Below are 21,150 nucleotides of genomic sequence, written 5' to 3' on the forward strand. Positions count from 1 at the left end.
CTTCTTGCTTCCATAGGACAGCTTCAGAGCTTTGAATTTCTTCTTGAATCATTGCGTGCTAGATTGTATCAGAACATTGTTGAATGTACCAGAGCATCATCAGAGTATCTCTACATCCTGGAATGTTTCAGAACAAACTAAACGACAAAAGTCAGAGCATGAATGAATCAGAACATAAGATATGTATCAGAGCATATAGTATGTGTCAGAACACATAAAATGCATCAGAACATGTAAGGGATAAGAATGTGTTAGAGCATATTCTGCCACGAGAATATCAAAACATTCTTCCTTCTTGCTTCTGATCTTGAAGCTTCACAACGCTAAGCTTGCTTCAAATTCCATGAGCATGTTTCTATATAGAATTGCTTTTCCCCATGTCTTTGCTTCTCATGTTGAGCTTTTTCAGAATGTCTTCAATCCTACAAAAATCTCAAAGACATAGAACTTGCAAATTCTGTTAGAAATGTGGAGACTTACTCCCAGCAACTGAGATAATTAATCAAGTCATTTATCACATTTTCTCCCCCTTTTTTCATAACATCAAAAAGCATAAAAGATTCAGATGAAAAACAAACAATATGGAGAGAAGATAAATTTCATTGATCCAACAAAAAAAAATCAGAAGATACAGAAGAGGATGCAAGAAAACAGATGCAAGAAGAAAGAGACAAATAAGACCAAAGGACTACGACTAGCCTAGTTTAGAAACTATTCTTGCCAGAAGGTCATGAATCTCAGAGGTGTTTTCAGTCTGTTTCTTCATGAAGGTTCTTAACTCCTCATATGCTTCATCATGCTTATCCAAGCGAGAAGCTAGAACATATTGATTCTGTTGAAGGGCCTTGATAGCGTTCACCAGAACGGAGGGTTCAGCAGAAGAAGATGCACAACTATCATTCAGAGGGATAGCATTACCAGCAGCAGCATCCAATGTGAGAACATCATCTTGATTTTCTTGAACAGGAACTTCCTCAGCAGGATGATTCTCAACATCTTCCATCTCAACATCAACTTCTGACTCAGAAGCATCTTCAGCATATTCTGGATCAGGGATCTCAGAATCTTCATTCTCCAGAGCTTGAAGAATCTCAGCCAGATTCTTTGGAGGAATGGGAGCAGCAACTTCTGAAGGGTAGACAACTTCAGGAATGACCATGTTAGGTGCCTTCTTAGAAGGATTCACCCTTAGCCAGTTGAATCGCCACTAGAAATCTCCAGTCAGAACAGGATATTGGGGCTTCCATACAACAATCTCCCAAGAATGTGCTTCTTGTTCAGCTGCAGGAACTTCTACCAGTTCATCAACAAAGGTTTTCTCCTCAAAGCAATACCTGCCTCCAAGAGGACTATGCCAGAAGTCTTCATAGGATCTTAGGAATCCAAGATGACCAGGCGCTTCTGCTATGCATTCCTTCTGAAGCTTTAGAAACTCAGAGTCCATTTTCCTTCTGAAGATCCTCCAGAGATTTCTTAGTTCAACATCATCCATCCTGGCATGATGTGCTGCCTTCATCGTCTCTAAACCTGTCTGCATTCTCAGATTTAATAGTTCAAAACGTACACCAACAGAAAATTCCCGGCGGGATTTGAGTCTGGTGACAGCAAAATCTGGTTTCAAAAAGAAGTAGGGTTGAGATCTCTATCAAGAGAAAGATAAGATTCTACTTCTTCTGACTCAGCGTCTAACACCACAAGCTCAGGTTCAGGACGAGGTTTTGGAGTGAAATTGCATTCACGGAACAGTTGTTCTAAAGAATCAGAACTTTTTGATTCTGATTCCGGTGAATCAATGGGATTATTTTGAGAAGGGGTCATGATGGGTTCATAGTTAGCATGAGGAGGAGGTTGAGAAGTGGAGATATTTGAGTGAGGAGGAAAGCGGGTTTGAAGGGGTTGGATATCAAGAACAAGAGTTTCAAGAGGATGATCAGAGGCAGTGTTGATTATGGGTGAAGAAGGAAGAGTAAGAACATTGGTAAGGGGAGAAGAAGGAGGGGTGAGAACATTGGTGTGTTGGGGTGATTCTGCTGGGGCTGTTTCTGGTTGATTTTCTGGTTGAGGGGGAACCGGAACTTCTGTTGGTACAGGTTCTGAAATTAAAACAGAGACAGAGACTAGTTCAGAGATATGTATACCTTTTGATATCTTCTGAGATCCTTCAGAATCATCTTCAAGCCTTTTTCTTTTCTTCTTCTCATAGACAGATTTTAACTTGTCCAGAGCAATTTCTCTCTTTCTGGCAGTTTCCTTCAATTGCTCTTCCTTATTCAGCTCTTCTTGAAACACTTCTTCTACTTGCTGACTCACAGCTTCTAGAAATTCTTCTTCTTCAACAATAACTTACTTTTTCTTTTTATTTTTCTTCCTCTTCTTCTTTTTACCTTCCTTCTCATCCTCTGCTTTCTTAGACTTTCTCTTCTTCTTCTTTTTCTCAGCAGCTTCTTTTTCTATATTTTCAACTAAAACATCTTGATTTTCTTCAGCAACAGCTTCTTTCAAAACAACATTCTCATCATCTTTTGCAGCAGCTTCTTCTTGAATTTCCTTCTCCTTGATGACAGAAGGACGATCAAACTTGCGCTTTGTCCTTCTTTCTTTGTTAACAACAACTTCTTGAGCAGCTTCTGAAATATCTTCTGAGACTGCAGGCTTGGAGGTAGAGGCTTTCTTACGACTGACTCCAGCAGGAGCATCATTGGCACCATCTTCCTTGAGAGTGTTAAGATATTGAACCTTAACTTCTGGCAGCTCACTTCTGAAAAACGTTTCGAACTCAGCAAGAACAGGACTTCTTCTGCTTCTTACCCCAGGGAGAGGTTGAGGAACGTTTCTAACAACTTGAATAAGATTCATCTTTCTCAAGGCGTTGGCGTTTAAGAAACTTCCTTTAGCAATAACAGGATCCTTGACAATTCCTTGGGCTTCCAAGTCTTCAATAGTCTTGGTATGAACTAGAAGATTGCTAATAATTCTTCCAAAAGGAATAATATTTCTTTTCTTCGTTCTGAACGCATTTCTGGAGTCTTTCACAGCATGCAACATATGATTGAAAATGATGTAAATGATATCAACCTTCTTCTTAGTACCAATGCAGTACAGAATGTATTGTTGCTATTTGTTGACAAAGTTTGGAGAATGGGTTGCTTTTCTGTGATAGAAACACCCTAGAAGAATCTTGGTCCAGACTTTGTAAGTGACCTTCATATCTTTGACATCTTTTGTTTTCTTCACATCTGTGTAAAGTTCAGTCAGAACAGCATCCCAATCCGTTCTTTGATCAGATTCAAAGACACCAACAGGGTTTCTCAAATCGAACATCATTCTCAGAATGTTCTTAGTGATGACAACCATTTTTCCATGAACAAAAGATATGATTGCTTTAGGAGAAACAACAGCATGAACCCAAAATTCTTTTACCAGTTCTGGATAAACTGGTCCACAAAACTCAGAGAACAATGAATTCCATCCTTTAAAGAGCATGTTATTCTTGAGACGGAACTCATGTTCTTCCAGACTGTCGAAATCAACAATTAACTCACAAATCACTTCTAACTCATTCCTCGGAATCGAGCAAGTTATTACTGGAACAATCTGTTGCTCTTCTCCTTGTTGACGTTGCTGAGAAGAGGAACCAACGACTTGCGATGAAGAAGCAGCCATTTGAGCACAAATGAGATTACTGGTTTTCTTCTTGGGTTTGTGTTTAGGGTTAGAGAAAAGGGCAAACAAGTTGCAGAAATGCATGCAAGTAGAGAGAGAATGAGAGCGAAAAAGATAAACGTTATGATTTGAAATGAATATATAGAGGCGGATTTGAAAAAGAATGCAATAAATTTATGAGAATGAACAGTTACACAATCAATTGAAATCAAGTGCATTAAATGATGAGTGACGTTAGGTGAGAGAACGTGATAATTGAAATGATTCGCACAGTTACCTAGGGCGGCGTCCCATCAGTTTCACGTATGCTTTTACCTATCGCGTGAACACGTGTTCACCATCAGAAAGCGCTTGGTGACAGCTGTTTTACATTGAATTTGCTTCTGATGAAAGGTGGAACTTCTCATCTTCTGATTTTGATCAAATATTTTGACTATCATTCTTTAGAAAAGATCTAGTTCTGATAGGATCATCCTTCTTTCCAAGAATGACATCTTCTGAGTGAGCAGATGTGAGTCTAGAAGATCTTCTGACTGTTGGCTCTTCAGAAATTATGAGATTCTCTAAAGATGCAGCAACTTGATCTTCTGATCCTTTGCTTCTGAGATCTTCAGCTTCTGATACTTTTCTTCTTGGTTCTTCAGCTTCTGATATATCAATATCTAAATCTGCAAAATTCTCAAACTGCTTTGGCTTTTCAAGACCAAGCTTATCATCAAATCTAATATTGATTGATTCTTCTACAACCAATGTTTCAGTATTGTATACTCTGTAGCCTTTAGAGCATTCAAAATATCCAAGAAGGAAACACTTCTGTGCATTAGAATCAAACTTACCAAGATGATCTTTAGTATTCAGAATGAAACAAACACATCCAAAAGGATGGAAATATGAAATGTTGGGCTTTCTGTTCTTCCACAATTCATAAGGAGTCTTATTTAGAATAGGTCTTATAGAGAGTCTATTCTGAATATAACATGCAATATTTATTGCTTCTGCCCATAAATGCTTAGCCATATTGGTTTCATTGATCATGGTTATGGCCATTTCTTGTAGAGTCCTATTCTTTCGCTCTACAACTCCATTTTGCTGTTGAGTTTTAGGGTAAGAGAAATCATGGGCAATACCATTTTCTTTGAAGAACTCCTCAAAGAATCTGTTCTCAAATTCGCCACCATGATCACTTCTGACCTTTATGATTTTGCACTCCTTCTCAGATTGAATCTGAGTGCAGAATTCAAAGAACACTGAATGAAACTCATCCTTGTATTTTAAGAACTTTACCCATGTCCAGCGGCTATAATCATCTACGATGACTAATCCATATTTCTTCCCTCTGACAGATGCTGTTTTGACTGGTCCAAACAGATCAATGTGCAGAAGTTCTAGCGGCCTAGAGGAAGAGAAAACATTCTTAGATTTGAATGCAGGTTTGGAGAACTTGCCCTTCTAACATGCTTCGCAAAGAGCATCTGATTTGTATTTCAGATTTGGGAGTCCTCTGACCAGATTTAGTTTGTTAATATGAGAAATCTTTCTCAAACTAGCATGGCCTAATCTTCTGTGCCAGACCCATTGCTCTTCACTAACAGACATAAGGCAAGTCACCTTCTGCTTCTCAAGATCAGAAAGATCAATCTTATAAATGTTGTTCTTTCTTTTGCCTGTAAATAGGATTGAGCCATCCTTCTGACTTACAGCCTTGCAAGACTTTTGATTGAAGATTATGTCATAACCATTGTCACTTAATTGACTTATGGACAATAAGTTATGCGCTAATCCTTCTACAAGAAGTACATTAGATATGGAAGGAGAGTTACCAGAACTTATGGATCCAGAGCCAATAATCTTGCCCTTCTGATCTCCTCCAAACTTGACTTCACCAGCGGACTTAAGCACCAGGTCTTGGAACATAGACCTTTTTCCCGTCATGTGTCGCGAGCACCCAGAGTCCAGGTACCAAGACATGTTGTGCTTTGTCTTCTTTGCTGCCAAGGATATCTGCAACAGAAATTATCTTCTCCTTAGGTACCCACAACTTCTTGGGTCCTTTCTTGTTAGTTTTCCTCAAGTTCTGATTGAACTTGGGTTTAGCATAATAAACAACAGGAGGTACAACATGATATTCCTTAGGTTTAGCAGCATGATATTTTCTAGGTTGTGTCACATGCTTCTTAGTGTGTGTAACATGAAAGCTTTTGGCATGTGAAGTGAGCCTAATATCATGTGAGTGGCCATACTTGAACTGATCATACAATGGCTTGTATGTGATTTTCATATCATCTACAAGTTCAAGTTTGTGTGGGGTATCACCCTTATAGCTAATGCCAACTCTTTTGTTTCCAGAAACACCATATATCATAGAAGCAAGATGACTTCTGCCAATACTTCTAGATAAGAACTTTCTAAAGCTCGAGTCATATTCTTTCAGAATATGATTGAGACTAGGAATTGATTTTTCTGAGTCAGAAGGAGATCCAATATCTTTGGATAATTGTAAAACTTTTTCCTTCAGTTCAGAATTTTCCACTTCCAGCTTCTTAGTTTCAGAATCAAATAGCTTTTTCAGCTTTCTATATTTGATACTAAGATGAGCCTTGAGTTCCAGAAGTTCTGTTAAATTGGAAACTAACTCTTCTCTAGATAGTTCAGAAAATACCTCTTCAGAATCTGATTCTGATGTAGATTCTGATCCATCATCAACTATGGCCATCAGTGCAATGCTTGCCTGCTCGCCTTCAGAGTCTGATTCTGATTCTGAATCTGAATCATCCCATGTTGCCATAAGACCTTTCTTCTTATGAAACTTCTTCTTCGGATTTTCCTTCTGAAGTTTTGGACACTCATTCTTGTAGTGACCAGGCTCATTGCATTCATAGCATGTGACCTTCTTCTTGTCAGATCTTCTGCTTCCAGAAGATTCTCCTCGTTCAAGCTTCTTAGAACTTTTGAAGTTCTTGAACTTCCTATGCTTGCTTTTCCAGAGTTGGTTTACCCTTCTGGAGATCATGGACAGTTCATCTTCTTCTTCTGATTCTGATTCTTCAGAATCTTCTTCTTCAGCCTGAAAAGCGTTAGTGCATTTTTTATAATTAGATTTTAATGCAATAGACTTACCTTTCTTCGGAGGTTCATTAGCATCCAGCTCTATTTCATGACTCCTCAGGGCACTGATCAATTCTTCAATAGAGACTTCATTCAGATTCTTGGCAATTTTGAAAGCACTCACCATAGGACCCCATCTTCTTGGCAAGCTTCTGATGATCTTCTTGACATGATCAGCCTTGGTGTATCCCTTGTCAAGAACTCTTAATCCAGCAGTTAGCATTTGAAATCTTGAGAACATTTTCTCAATATTTTCATCATCCTCCATCTTGAAGGCTTCATATTTCTGGATCAAGGCAATAGCTTTGGTATCCTTGACTTGGGCATTTCCTTCATGAGTCATTTTCAATGATTCATATATATCATAGGCAGTTTCCCTGTTAGATATCTTCTCATATTCAACATGAGAGATAGTATTCAGCAAAACAGTCCTACACTTGTGATGATTTTTGAATTGCTTCTTTTGATCATCACTCATCTCTTGTCTTGAGAGCTTTACACCACTAGCTTTCAATGGATGTTTGTAACCATCCACCAGAAGATCCCATAAGTCACCATCTAAACCAAGAAAGTACCTTTCGAGTTTATCTTTCCAATATTCAAAGTTTTCACCATCGAATAATGGTGGTCTAGTGTAGCCATTGTTACCATTTCCATTGTATTGCTGAGCAGAGGCAGATGTAGATGTAGGTGTTGGAGTTTCAACCATCTAGACTTAGCATTTTTCTCTTCCTGAATCTTTTCTAAACACGGTTAAGTGCTTGCACCTTAGAACCGGTGCTCTGATGCCAAATGAAGGATAGAAAAACACTTAGAAAGGGGGTGTTTGAATAAGTGTGACTTTAAAAACTCTTAAGATAAAAACAATGAACACAATATTTTTATCCTGGTTCGTTGTTAACGAAACTACTCCAGTCCACCCCCTTAGAGTGATTTACCTCACCTGAGGATTTAATCCACTGATCAATCTTAATTACAATGGTTTTCCACTTAGATACCCTCTAAGTCTTCTAGAGTATTCTGATCACAACCTGATCACTCTAGGAACACAATGCCTAGATACCCTCTAAGACTTTCTAGAGAATCCGATCACAACTTGATCTCCTCTAGTTCTTTACAAATGAATATAAACAAATTCTTACAAGAGTTATACAATGCTTCTTAAAAAGCTATAATCACAACTGTGATATTTCTCTTAAATTTTAAGCTTAATCTCACTAAGATATTACAACAGTAATGAAGTGAGATTGAAGATGAAGTTTGAGAGCTTTTGAATTTGACAGCGTTTCTGTATGTTTGCGCAAAGTGTTGTATTCAGCTTCTCATCAGAACTTCTATTTATAGGCGTTTGAGAAGATGACCGTTGGGAGCATTTAATGCGTTGCATGATCCGTACAACATTGCATTTAATGTTTCACTCTTTTGTCAACTACCTCGAGCCTTGCTTTTCCTGCTTTAACTGACTTTGCCTTTAATAGCTTCTAACGTTCATTTTGTCAGTCAGCGTAGCCTGCCATCTTGTACTTGCTTCTGATCTGATCTTTGTAGATACAACGTTTGAATATATCAGAGTCATAACATCTTGGTGCATAGCATCTTCTTGTCTTCTGACCTTGAAGTGCTTCTAGCGTGATACCATGAGAACTTCAGTGCTTCTGCTTCTGATCTCAAGTTCTTCTGATGCTTCAATAGACCATGTTATGATTCTGCTTAACCATCTTCTGATTTCTTGCCAGAGCATGTTTTGATGTTGCATGCTGAACCTTCTGAGTCAGTGCTTCTTGCGTTGAATTTGTGCATACTCTTTATATATTTCCTGAAATGGAAATTGCATAGGATTAGAGTACCACATTGTCTCAAGCAAAATTCATATACATTGTTATCATCAAAACTAAGAATATTGATCAGAACAAATCTTGTTCTAACAAGTATTACACTTAATGTTTTATTTACTTGCTTTCTACTAATTTTGAATGATATAATACTACTGCACCTTAAAGGAAAATGCATGAAAGAAAAAGTAACGCAGTGGATACTAAAAGTGTTCAATGGAAAAAAGCCTTGAATCAAATGACTACTCCAGTCATTAGTATTTAAATTGTTCACTAATGGCATGTGTTCTTACGTATGTTTACATTACTTGTTCTTATAGGTTCATGGTATGTGACCTTAACTTTTCAGTGGATGCGTTAATGTCAATTTTACAACCTTCTACTTTGATTATCTAACCATGATTTGATACGCTTCTTTTGTCATATATTTTGAATTGCACCTTAGTTTCACTATATTCTTTTGTCTTCTTGGTGACCTATATTCTTTAGCCAGAGTTAAGGTGAAATGCTTGTCTCATGAAGTCATTAAATAGACAGTCTATCTATTTTGGTTTGATGATGACTTAAATTCACCACTGAGTTGTAAATGGAGTTGAATCAAAGACATCATTTTTCTCCTTTTTTCCCTTCCGTATTTTGTTTGCTTTGATTATTACTAAATATATTGATATTATGTGTCATACCAATGTTAACTAATGTTGCATTATGATTTTTACATATATTGGCAGTTCATGAGGCTAGCATATTTAATTGGGTATGGTACTGATATAGAAAGAAGTCCTGTCAACAGGTACCCTTTCACCACTGAGTTGTAAATGGAGTTGAATCAAAGACATCCATCTGACTCCAAGTGTAAAACTGTTGGTATTCAAGGATTCGCTTGGTCTTTTGGTGGCATGATCTTTGCCCTCGTTTACTGCACCGCCGGAATCTCTGGTATACACTCTCTTCTGTTTAGTACTAGTTATATCTAACATGATTGTTATGTTTTTTATGGTATTAATTTGTGATGTTGTGGTTGCAGGGGGTCACATAAACCCAGCTGTGACATTCGGTTTGTTCTTGCCGAGGAAACTGTCTCTAACAAGAGCAGTGTTCTACATCGTTATGCAGGTTCTTAGTGCTATCTGCGGCGCTGGTGTGGTTAAGGGTTTTGAGGGGAAAAAATTCTTCGGAGACAAAAACGGTGGTGCTAACTTTGTTGCTCCTGGGTACACAAAAGGAGATGGACTTGGTGCTGAGACTATCGGTACCTTTGTTCTTGTCTACATCGTCTTCTCCGCCACTGATGCCAAACGTAGTATATTAGTGTTTCTAATCCTTTGTGTATACACTCTCTTTTTTAAGATAATTTACAAAATATGTGTTACTAATCCTTTGTGTATATTGGTGTTTCTAACCATCCACTCTTTTTTATTAATCCCCTTCTTTATTTTAATATATGTATGATAATTCATAGGATTCCGAACATTCATGATCTGGATAGTAATGAGTCGAATGCCTTATCGCTGGGTATATTAGTAAACTCTCTTTCCAGGGATTCGGAAAACGGTTCTAGACTTTTCATTTAGCATAATAGTTATGCTTTTGAATGGCAATTACTATATTAATGAGGACACTTAAGTGGAAGTTATTAATGTTAAAATGAGTATTAATGTTGAAATGAGTATTAATGTCTAAAAAAATAGTATTAATGTTGAAATAGTATTGAATGACATCTGATATATATAATGACATATTTATGTAATGATACAGAAATAAACCGTGGCAAGATTAATGGTTTAGAATGCATAACATATAACCACGATTTTAAATCTGTGGTCATAACCAAACCGTGGCTATATCTTAAACCAAAACGGTATGCTAAACGTTAAATTGAAACCGTGGTTTTACCATATGGCCACAGTTCTGTAATCATGGCAAATATAAACCGCGGCCTGAATCAAACTACCTAAACCGTGACCTATAAAAGCCACGGTTGTCAAAAAAACGTGGTATATACCAAAAAACCGTGGACTATACTTTAGGCCACGACCGCATATCCCACAGTTGGATTTTCGTGGAAAAACCGTGGCCTCAGCGTTACGCCACGGTTATTTTGCATATAGCATCGGTTTTGTGGCCGTGGTAGGAGACCTCTTTTTTTGTAGTGTTTATGTTTCTGTTTATCTATTATTGTTTAGTTTCTATTTTTGCTTATAGTTTATATTTCAAACCCTAACATATAATGTTTAAATCTTATCTATAATGGTTTTTGTTTCAAACCCTAACATATAATGTTTTGACTTGTTTATGTTTCTATTTATGTTTCTGTTAGTTTTTACTTGTAGGTATGAATGGATGAATGAAAAAACTAACAAGGATGAAGCTAAAGTGAGTGCAACAAACTTGTGTGAGCGTTGCAAATACATGTTTGCTACTCTCACTTCAGCTTCATCCTCATTTCCTTTCATTTTGGATTCCATTATGGGACAAGTACGTTCTATGTTGTTTAAGCTTTGTTGTTGATGAATGTTGTTGCTAATATTTGTTTTAGTTGAGTTTATTAAATCTTATGTGGTTTGCTTTTTTTTCCAACATTTTTTGGATTGCATTAGAAAATTATAATATGGTAGATAAAGTTATATTTGAAAAAAAGTTACACGTTCAATTCTAGACAAGAATCCTTTAGTCCATTATTTGCATTTTTCTCTTTAGTTGTGAGAACTTGGTTTAATGCTTCTTATTTTTCAATCTCTGATTCCTCCACCTCTAATTTAGTTTGCAATGTAAATAATATGTTGCAAAATAAACTAGAGGTGAAGGAATGGGGGGTTGAAGAACTAGGAGCATTAAAACAAGTTCAGACAATTAAAGAGTAAAATGTGGATAACGAGCTGAAGAATTCTTGTCTAGCATTGAACGTTTAATTTGTTCTTCTAATATAACTTAATTTGTCATATTATAATGTTCTAGATTAGAATGAAAGGTTATATGTTTAATGTATTGGTGACATAAAAATTCGTTGTATATACCACAATGGTTGCTTAGAAAAGTTGTTGTTAAAATTTTTTCTTTAATTGAGAGCCAGCTATTTCACAACAGTTATTTGGAATAACTGTTGTGGTAGGTAGCCTGCTACTTAACATATAATCACAGTCACGCGTGCATGGTGGAAAGAATCATACATACAACCACCTCTTACCTTACAACGGTTGGTCATCCGTTGTGGTATTCCTTTTCCAACTGTTATGGTATCCCTTTTCTGTAGTAGTGAAAGGTGGTTATTCTTACCTTAAACGAAAAAAAACTCTAAAGAAAGTGCCTAAATAATCTTTGAATATGTCAATCATATGTTGAGCCCCCAAACTTCTAAAATTTCATCTATATTGAACTTGATCTAACAAAAAATAGACCTAATCTAATTTATTTGAAGATTTTTTAGTGCTGGTTGATGCTTGCATTTTATGTTAAATACTTTAATATTTATAAAATTCAATATTAAGGAGTACATATGCCCTTTAAAAAATAGTGAGTAAAGAAACACCAATATTTTAATGTGGTTAATCTCTATGAATCACTATTGTACATATCTTAGATCTAATGGTGTTTCTTAGATACCAAAATATCCAAATAATTAAAATAATCGATGCTAGAAAAAGATGCTTAACTTGAGTACTTCAACCTCAATCCAAAATGTTAAAAATGTTATTTATGCATGTCATATCTAATATCATGGATTATTCTTTCCATTCAAATCCAAATTTGCAGAGTAAATGAGAATTGAGGAAAGATATATATGATCTGCATCTTCTATATGATTTTGATATAATGAACATCGAGAAACTAATTGAATACATCTATTGGACAAATTTTCATATGTTGCAATTGCATTATGAAACTATCTCCAATTGTAAAAGACTTAGCCGACATAGCATACTTCTGCTATTTTTTTTCTTTGCCAGTGAATATTTGGAGACGAAATTTGAAGCAATCATAGGAACATTTAAATATTAAAACTCCATTGTTTTTGTCAGACCATACTAGTTTGTATTCCTCCATATCATTATATGGCAATTTCACTTTCAATACATCCTTTTGCAATTTTAAGTGCATTAGCCTGTAGCAAGATAAGAATGAGCCATTTGTGATTCTGTATTATGTTACTGATAGATGAGTATTGGAGATATTGTAGATTTTATGAGAGAATCAGGTGCATGTCTTTAATCTTATAAGGTAGACATTTATCTGACCAAAAATCAATCTTCCTGTCGTTTCAAGTTTTCCAGCAGATATGGTCCTCGATGTATGCCAGACTATGCTTAATTCCCTTCCACAATATGAAGGGAAATTGTTATATAAAAATGCAGCAAAAAATAAAACTTTCTGCAAATGATCATGATCAGTGATGCATATAGTTACCTATTGTGGTGATTAACACCTTTGACGCACTATCGGATGAACGATCACAAACATTGATTAAATAACAACGTCTCTACTTAGTCCAAACGAACATAATACCTTCAATCTCAGTCTTAGCTTCTAGGAATCAAGACCTTGAGTATGTGTGTGTGTGTGTGTGTGTGTGTGAGAGAGAGAGAGAGAGAGAGAGAGATGGAGAGAGAATATGGCTAGGGTTCAAGAATTTCATTAAGTGTTCAAGCTTCTACACAGTGATTCTATTTAGAGAACCGCTTGTGTGGACTGGAAGTTGAAAAAACTCATTTAAGTGCACCGTATCTTACGGTGTATTGTATTTCACTTAAGTGTACGGTATCTTACGATATTCCGTATTCCACTTAAGTGCATTGTATCTTACGGTATTTCGTAATTCTCTTGAGTACACCGTACCTTATGATCATTTTTCATTCTCTCACTAATATGTTTTTATGTGTGTGACCCTATAAGTTCTTGCGATTTTGACAATTATACTAAATCACATATTTAATATAATAAATAGTGAGATGTATCTAGCAACACATTACTGCTACAAAGTCACAAATATGACATATGATATGACATTTTTGAAAACAATTTTAACCTTCCTTATAATCCTCTTCGAGAATCTTTATTGATATTATTAACTTTGAACAATGTTATTCAAAATTTCAAATGGAAAACCATGAACGCGTTTTGGAGTGCCATGACAAACGATTTCTTATGTGCAGCCGATTGCATAGATAGGAGACAAGCTATATGATTGTGTTGATAATTTTAACACTAAACATGGAAGGTCATTCCGATGGTGCCTGGTGTGGGCAACCCTCATGGAGGCTTATATGATCTCAAACCTTACAAAATTGGAGGAGAATTCAACGAGACTTTAGAGAAATTTATAGAAAAGTTACAAAATTGGATCATTTTCTCTTTGGTTATTTTACCGAGAATCTAACCAAAATCTAAGACTATTTACGTTCCTAAATTTATGGCATAGACTTTGCAAACCACACAGGAAAAGTCACAAAGAGGCATATGCAGTCTAACCCTCTTAATTGATTGTAAAATCAACGTGAAAAAGTTACCTAATAATCGATTGTAAATTAACGTACACTAACCAAACACTTGGGCTCCAGTGGTAAAAGAGTTCCTGCTAAGGACGTAATCCAAAGAATATCGGAGTCGATTCCTATGTGGGAACAATGCTTGACCGGTGCCCATACCTCTCGGCACAAGCTCGGAATTACTAAGACCCCTTCCCCCTAAGAATCAGGTGCAAAAGCTAAAAAAAAACTTTATTCTTGACTTACAAGGTGTTTGTTATTTAAGTTTGATTTTGAAAAGGCATATGATAGAGTTTCTTGGGGTTTCCTTAGATATATGTTGGGTAGAATGGGGTTTGGAGGTGTTTGGTGGAGATGGGTGGAGATGTTGATTTTTCGTAGTTCCATGTCCGTTTTGGTGAATGGTAGTACGACGAAGGAATTTGTGGTGGAGAAGGGTTTGAGGCAAGGTGATCCGTTATCTCCGTTTCTTTTTGTGTTGGTGGCGGAGGGCCTAGCGGGTCTTGTAAAGAAATCGTTTGAGATTGGAGAATTCAATGGTCTTGACATTAATGGGAGATGTACGGTTGACATCTTATAATTCGCGGATGATATTCTTTTAGTGGGGGAAAGTTCTTGGAGACAAGTTTGGGCAATCAAAGCGGTGTTAAGGGCGTTTGAGTTGGTGTCGGGTCTTGGTATCAACTATCTGTTTACGGTGATTTCCGGTAAACAACCCCTAGTCCTCCAAACTATAAAATATACTTTGGTTACTCGCAGGATCGACAAGATTGATCCTAGGACATAGTCAAACAAATGTCTTTTGAAATGATTCGATTCATGTTTGCCTGTTCTGACTTCGAGAAAACTTGTTTTGTGATTCGATCTTATGAATGTTCACTTGAAACAATACTGGTTACACAAGTTAATATAACTTTCAAAGAAACATAAATAAAAGCATGTAAATTGCAGAAAAAGTAAAGTGCAGAAATATAACATGCAATAATGTAAAATGCAGGAATGTAAAGTGCTTCGAAATGAAAGTTTAGACACAATGAAAGAAATGCAGGAATATAAATAACGGAAAGCAAATGAAAGCAGTAATAATGAAAAGATACTTGAATAAAGGAAAATACAAATGTATTTAAATTGATGTTGGTGTCATACGTACATTTCTTAGCGAACTCGTTCTCTAAACACTTGATACTTGAGTGATTTGTGAGTAATTTGTACAAAATGAACACACGGAATCCTAACATTAAGACCCTTATTTATACTAAATTCGACCCTAACGGTCCTACACTAATCTGATGCCACGTTGCCCACAGGAATCCCTGGGATGCCATCTGTCTTTGTGCAGTTACACAAACTACTTCGAAATTCAAATCCTCCCGCCTGAATCCTCTTTCGGCGCGTGGCAACGTGATCAGAATTGAGAATGCTACGAAAACACGTTAAGCTTCAGTACTTTATGTATTTCTCAAAAACGTTTCTTTTAAAGATAATCCTCTTCGAATTAGCTCCAAGTCTAACCATCTTTTACTCCAACTCAAACCAACATTCTCGAAACATGGCCATCAGTAGCTATTTTTAATCTCAGAAATGGTCATCAGTAACCATCTTTCTTCGAATTATAACTCTTCAAAGGATATTCTTTCTAAACGGAATCTTCAGCCAACAAATTGCCCCCAATAAATGCCTGTTTCGAAAAACAAGAGAAATAGGCGTTTTTTGTTATAATGAGATATCGTTTTACTCACTTCTGAGAGTTCCAAGACAACTGACTAACGTCATAATCATTTATGGCTCTACTTTCAAAACGTCTTGTCATTTTCAAAGATGTCCTCTCAGAACTTACATTCCCACGTTCTGTCATTACCTCATGATCATTACTCCTATATACTAGGAGTAAGGCTAATAATTATTCAACCGCCGTTGGATTAAATCAACACCTGCCGCGTGTCTTTGACTTTTACCCAAAAGATTTGAAAGAGTTTCCATTAAACCTTTAAATACTTGAACTTCTATCCTCGCATAACTTCCACTTCTATTTTCTTTACTTTCAACACGGAAGAGAAAAATCTTCTTTGGCCCCGTTTAACCTATTTCTCCAATCAAATTTCACTCATGGCGTATTCTTCAAATGCTCTTCAACCCATTCAAAAATTTCAACGTCCTACACAGATAAAGAATCAAGAACACATTCCAGACCCAAACGACGTAGAGGCACGCGCTATCTACGCTTCTCAGGTAATCATCCCTTTTGAACTTTCTGGAAAACTCATGCTTTCATGGGTCCGTTACCAGGAGGAAATAACCCCTCTTTGAGTAAATTCTTCCCTGCTTATTATAAAACTAGGCCCTTAGTTAGCAAGAATAAGATAGATGATGAAGGTCACCCAGTATCAGCTAACCCTGATAGCCCAAAAGAAACCTCAACTGAAACTTCTTTGGTCTTAGAGAAAATTAGGTTAAACTATGTAACCAATTTTGTGAAAGTCTTTAGGTCAATCCCTTTAGCAAAAGATCCTGAACTGTATTACTCTTGGCTAGCGAAGGTGGAAAAACAAAAGGCTTCTTTCTGGAAACAATTAGGGATTTATGACCTAATCCAGTTATCCAAAACAGGCTTAGAATATAACCAAACCATGTTAGTAGCGTCAGTTTACTTCTGGGATGCTTCTCACAATACCATCCATCTTCCATGCGGGATGGTTACCCCTACCCTCTTCGATGTAGCTGCTATCACAGGGCTTCGACCAACTGGAGAAACCTTCGACCCCAATTTCATGGACACTGACACCATTCAATTTAACGAAGCAACAGTCACTTATACTACCTTCATTCAACAATACCACAACGAAACGAACCCAGACGTTTCTGACGAAGAACACATAGCATTTCTAGCACTTTGGCTCTCGAGATGCGTCTTTTGATCTAGGTCCATACAAGTAGCAAAAAGATACCTTTGCATGGCCAACCAGTTAAATGCTGGGAAGAAATTAAACTTAGGCCAGTTAATTCTAGGATTTCTTTATGAGAATCTTGGTGAAGCAACGGACCTTGTTAAGAACTACAAAACAGGATCTCTTCTCTTCGCTGGTCCTTTCTGGTTGTTGCAACTATGGCTTAATTCCACTTTTGAGGCTCACCTCCCATATAAAGGTGTTGTGGATGAAGGAAGTGCAGCTATAAAGAATCGAACAGTGGAAGGAACCAGATTAGCTTACCTAACTCCAAAGGAAGAAACTGGCAAACTTCGTGAAACCTTCCTGGCATTCATAATGATGTTCGCTAAACGTTATCAACTCGATGGCTCCATTCGTACAACGTAAGGTGGGTCCCGAATGGTTTACTCGAGAATTTCTAGCAACTTCTCCTGATCAACAAGCTGAATCTATGACTATCTGGGAAGCTTTCCTCACTCCAAAGTTATTATATCACAGACTTCGATCTTCAAAAAGTCATTGCTGTCTCCTTTGCTATCAACCAAATCTGGTTTCAAGACAATTTGGGTTGGTTCAACTCAAACCAAAGTGTTTGTATGACAAAAGGAATCACATGTGTCTACACACTTCGCATCTGGCAGAAGATGAATATGAATAAAAAATCTCCCGATATGTTGGCATCACCACTTTGTCTCCCGTTTCCTTAGAACCTGCTTTTTACTCTACCATAGATTTTCATCAATGGTGGACAGAATATTATTCTACGCAAATCTTCGATGCTGAAAGCCTTACTCGGGAACTAACTGAAGCTTTTGCTGATGTGCAGGAGAATTTCCATAAAGGTACTTCGACTCATATTAAAGAAATCCAAACATTTCAAAAGTTCTTTGAAACTATCTATAGGCCTGATGACCTTAGTCGGACCGTTCGTGAAGCTTCGGTCACTTTACGTGAAAAGTTTTCTGCTAAACTGGATAAGTTGAAATTGCCTACGTCTGTTCGACCTGAACTACGTTATAAAGTGGCTTTTGAACTTCATCCTCCAAAATTTCCTCCACTTCCTAGTGCTGATTTTGGGGTGGCCTTAAGCCCTCCTTTTCCAAACTGGTTTGTGTGTGGGAATCTCATAAAAATTCTTCAGGATGAATCTAAAAAATGCGCTGAACGAGTGGTCCCGACTAAGCATACCTTGGATACTTTCAAAGGACATCTTCATATAGGTCTTAAGCATGTTCGCGTCTTGACTCCAATACCCGAAGGTTGGAGTTTAGACAATCTTTCGACTAACTTTTCCTTTTTCATTGAAATACTAATTTATATTTTGTTCACAGCTGTTACTCGAAAGAAACAAATCAAGGAAGCCCCTGTACAGAAGAGTTCTGGAACTTCGAGGAATACCAAGGCGAGTGGGAGTGATTCTGTCGCCACTGACAAGAAGCCTACGGTACATGGATACCTTATATTTTATCTTGTGAAATTTAATGAATATTACTCACTTGGTTTTAATATGTACTTCAGAGCTCGAAACCTCCAGCGTCTTCGAAGCGAAAAGTTCCTCAAACAGCTGCTTCAGATGACGAAGATAAATCTCCTCCTCGTACTAGACAAGCAATAAAGAAAAGACAGAAAGCTGCCACCTCTTCAGCCAAAGGAAAGGGATCTGGGACTTCGAAGCTCACTTCTTCGAGTGACAAGGTATCTTCTGAGGACTCACCCTTGAAGGCTGCTAGTACTATCCCCATTGTGGAGAGTCATAACTCCAGTCCAGACAACATTCCAACCAAGGTATTTGGGTTTCACAATTTAATCATTTCTTTACACTCTAATTCTAATGATCAAGTTCACATTTTACCTTGTAAATGTAGGATGATGCTGGTACCGCTACTTCTGATCTCAAAGCCTCAAGTTTAAACATTGACCTTGATAACCTTCGAGGTAAATGTCCGCTCTTTCGAATGACAGATGAACTTTCTCCCCTTTTTTCGTTTTTATCAATTCTAACTGTTCAACACAGGTGTTTCTCGACACAAATCTCCTATGCTTTCTCCAGTTCTCGAAGACACTCAGCCCCTTGCAACTATCATTCCAACTGTGCCTGCTGAAGAAAGCCATTCAAATGATGAATCTCCACCCATTCATCAAGATGAAAATATGGAGGAGAACCTGCAATGTTCGAATAGTGGTAACGCAGCTGGACAACCAACTGGCAGCGAAGACACTATATCTGAACAAGATGCTGCAGAAGAAACTTCCAAACTGACTACACCTGGTTCTCATGAAACTTCGAACCTTGGGACTACAGTCACTCCCGTGACTACTTCGAAGCGGGCCCCTGCGATGCTTACTCCCTTAGAACTAGAGCAACTCAAGAAAACTGATCCGGTGAGCTTCCTCAAGACCATGATGAGTGTTGATAGTGCTTCGCCCCTTGGGCTTGGAACCCCTTCTAATGTCTTGGCCGGTGCCGGTGACAAGGGTGATATTCCTAAACTCCTTCGTCAGATAAGGGAGAAATTCTTTGAAACCAACCTCGTCGAAGCTCTCAGCAAGGATTCCACTAAGTATTATGGTCTAAACAACCTTCTGAAGAAAGTGGACTTACTTCTTGTTCCAGTAGAAGTCTCAGAAGTAATTGTTTTATTGAGTTCTCTGATTGAACAACTCCAATCTAATCTCCTTCGAAAACGGGATATTTACGGACAACTCACAGCAAAAGTGACTTCTCACAGTTCTTCCTGGGAAGCTACTAACAATGCAACAAAGAAGACTGACACCCTTAAGCTCGAGCGTTCGAAAAACCAGCGAGAATATGAAGATTGTGAGGCGAATATCAAATCCTGGAAACAAGAAATTGAGCAACTCAAAGGGAAGATAAAGGATGCCCAGTCTCGTCAGGTAGAAATCCAAAAGACCAATCAAGATGAATTAACTGAAGTGGCGCAGTCGGGGATTCGACACTTCGAGTCGGCACATAAGCTAGTTCTAGAGATCGAAGAATTGAAAAGACAACAGGCATTGATCGAACGTCATATGTCCTTATGGGAGACTCAGTATTCGAAGATAAAAGATAATCTTCCCAAAGATTTTAATTAACCACTTTGGACCTTAGACTATTCTTCTTGTATTCCGTACTTAGTTTATTTTGTAATCGAACTTCCTCAAAAATCTATATGCAATTTTATCTTTCGCACATCTAATTTTGCAGTTGTCATAAGTAACGTTTTAGCATTTCCTAACAATTGCCAAAAATCACTTTATTATTAAAATGATCTTAATAATGCACCCACGTGACATGATTACCCTTCGCAGCTTCTTAAACCTAGACTTGACGTTTCCACTTCCCTTAGCCGTAACCATCATTAAATGATGACATCACCTTTTTCAAAACGTCTATTTGAGACGTGCGTGCATCAGTTTTCAATCATGATTACTTTTCAACTTCCAAGGCGGGAAACGGCGGAGGCCATAACTTCTCTTGGGGATACCAAACGCAGTCCAATCAATAATCAAGAAATAACCCGTTCCTTTTGGCTAACGTGTTCTATATAAAGGGTTAGCATTCTACTTCTTTCTTCACACTTTCCTCAATCTTTTATCACAATCTACTCTCTTCTCCGTGCATCCTTTCAAACACAGAGTTTTTTGACAAAAACTCCCTTGTCCTCCTTCTCTCAAATGGCGCAACCCTTGACCTTCAACACCATCAAAGCCTGTATCAAAAAAGAGTTCAAACTTTCTGAGGAAGAGTTTGAAGGAAATCACATAAGCTTCAGCACACTCTTTGCTAACCAACATCTTCAGTTCTATCCTAAAATCCTGGAGGGATCTGTTTATCCCAACATGTTAGCAAATTTCTGGATGTTTGCGTCTCTGCGCATAGATCCGGAAGGGAGGACCACTATCGTATCCGAGGTTCGAAGGGCTCACATTACCATCACTCCTTCCACCATCTCTGACTTGCTGAGATGTGAAAATTTTGGAGAAGCTTTTGATGACAACACCATCAACATGACTACCTATCATATGTTGAGGACCCTCATGGAAAAGGACCCCTTTAGTGCTAAAGTCATCAAGATTTGGCACCAGCTTTTGGTGGGCAACTTCCGCCCACGAAGCCATAACCTAGACAGCATCATGATGGAG

Source organism: Vicia villosa, linkage group LG7 (assembly GCF_029867415.1).
Source record: "Vicia villosa cultivar HV-30 ecotype Madison, WI linkage group LG7, Vvil1.0, whole genome shotgun sequence".
NCBI classification, from domain to species: domain Eukaryota; kingdom Viridiplantae; phylum Streptophyta; class Magnoliopsida; order Fabales; family Fabaceae; genus Vicia; species Vicia villosa.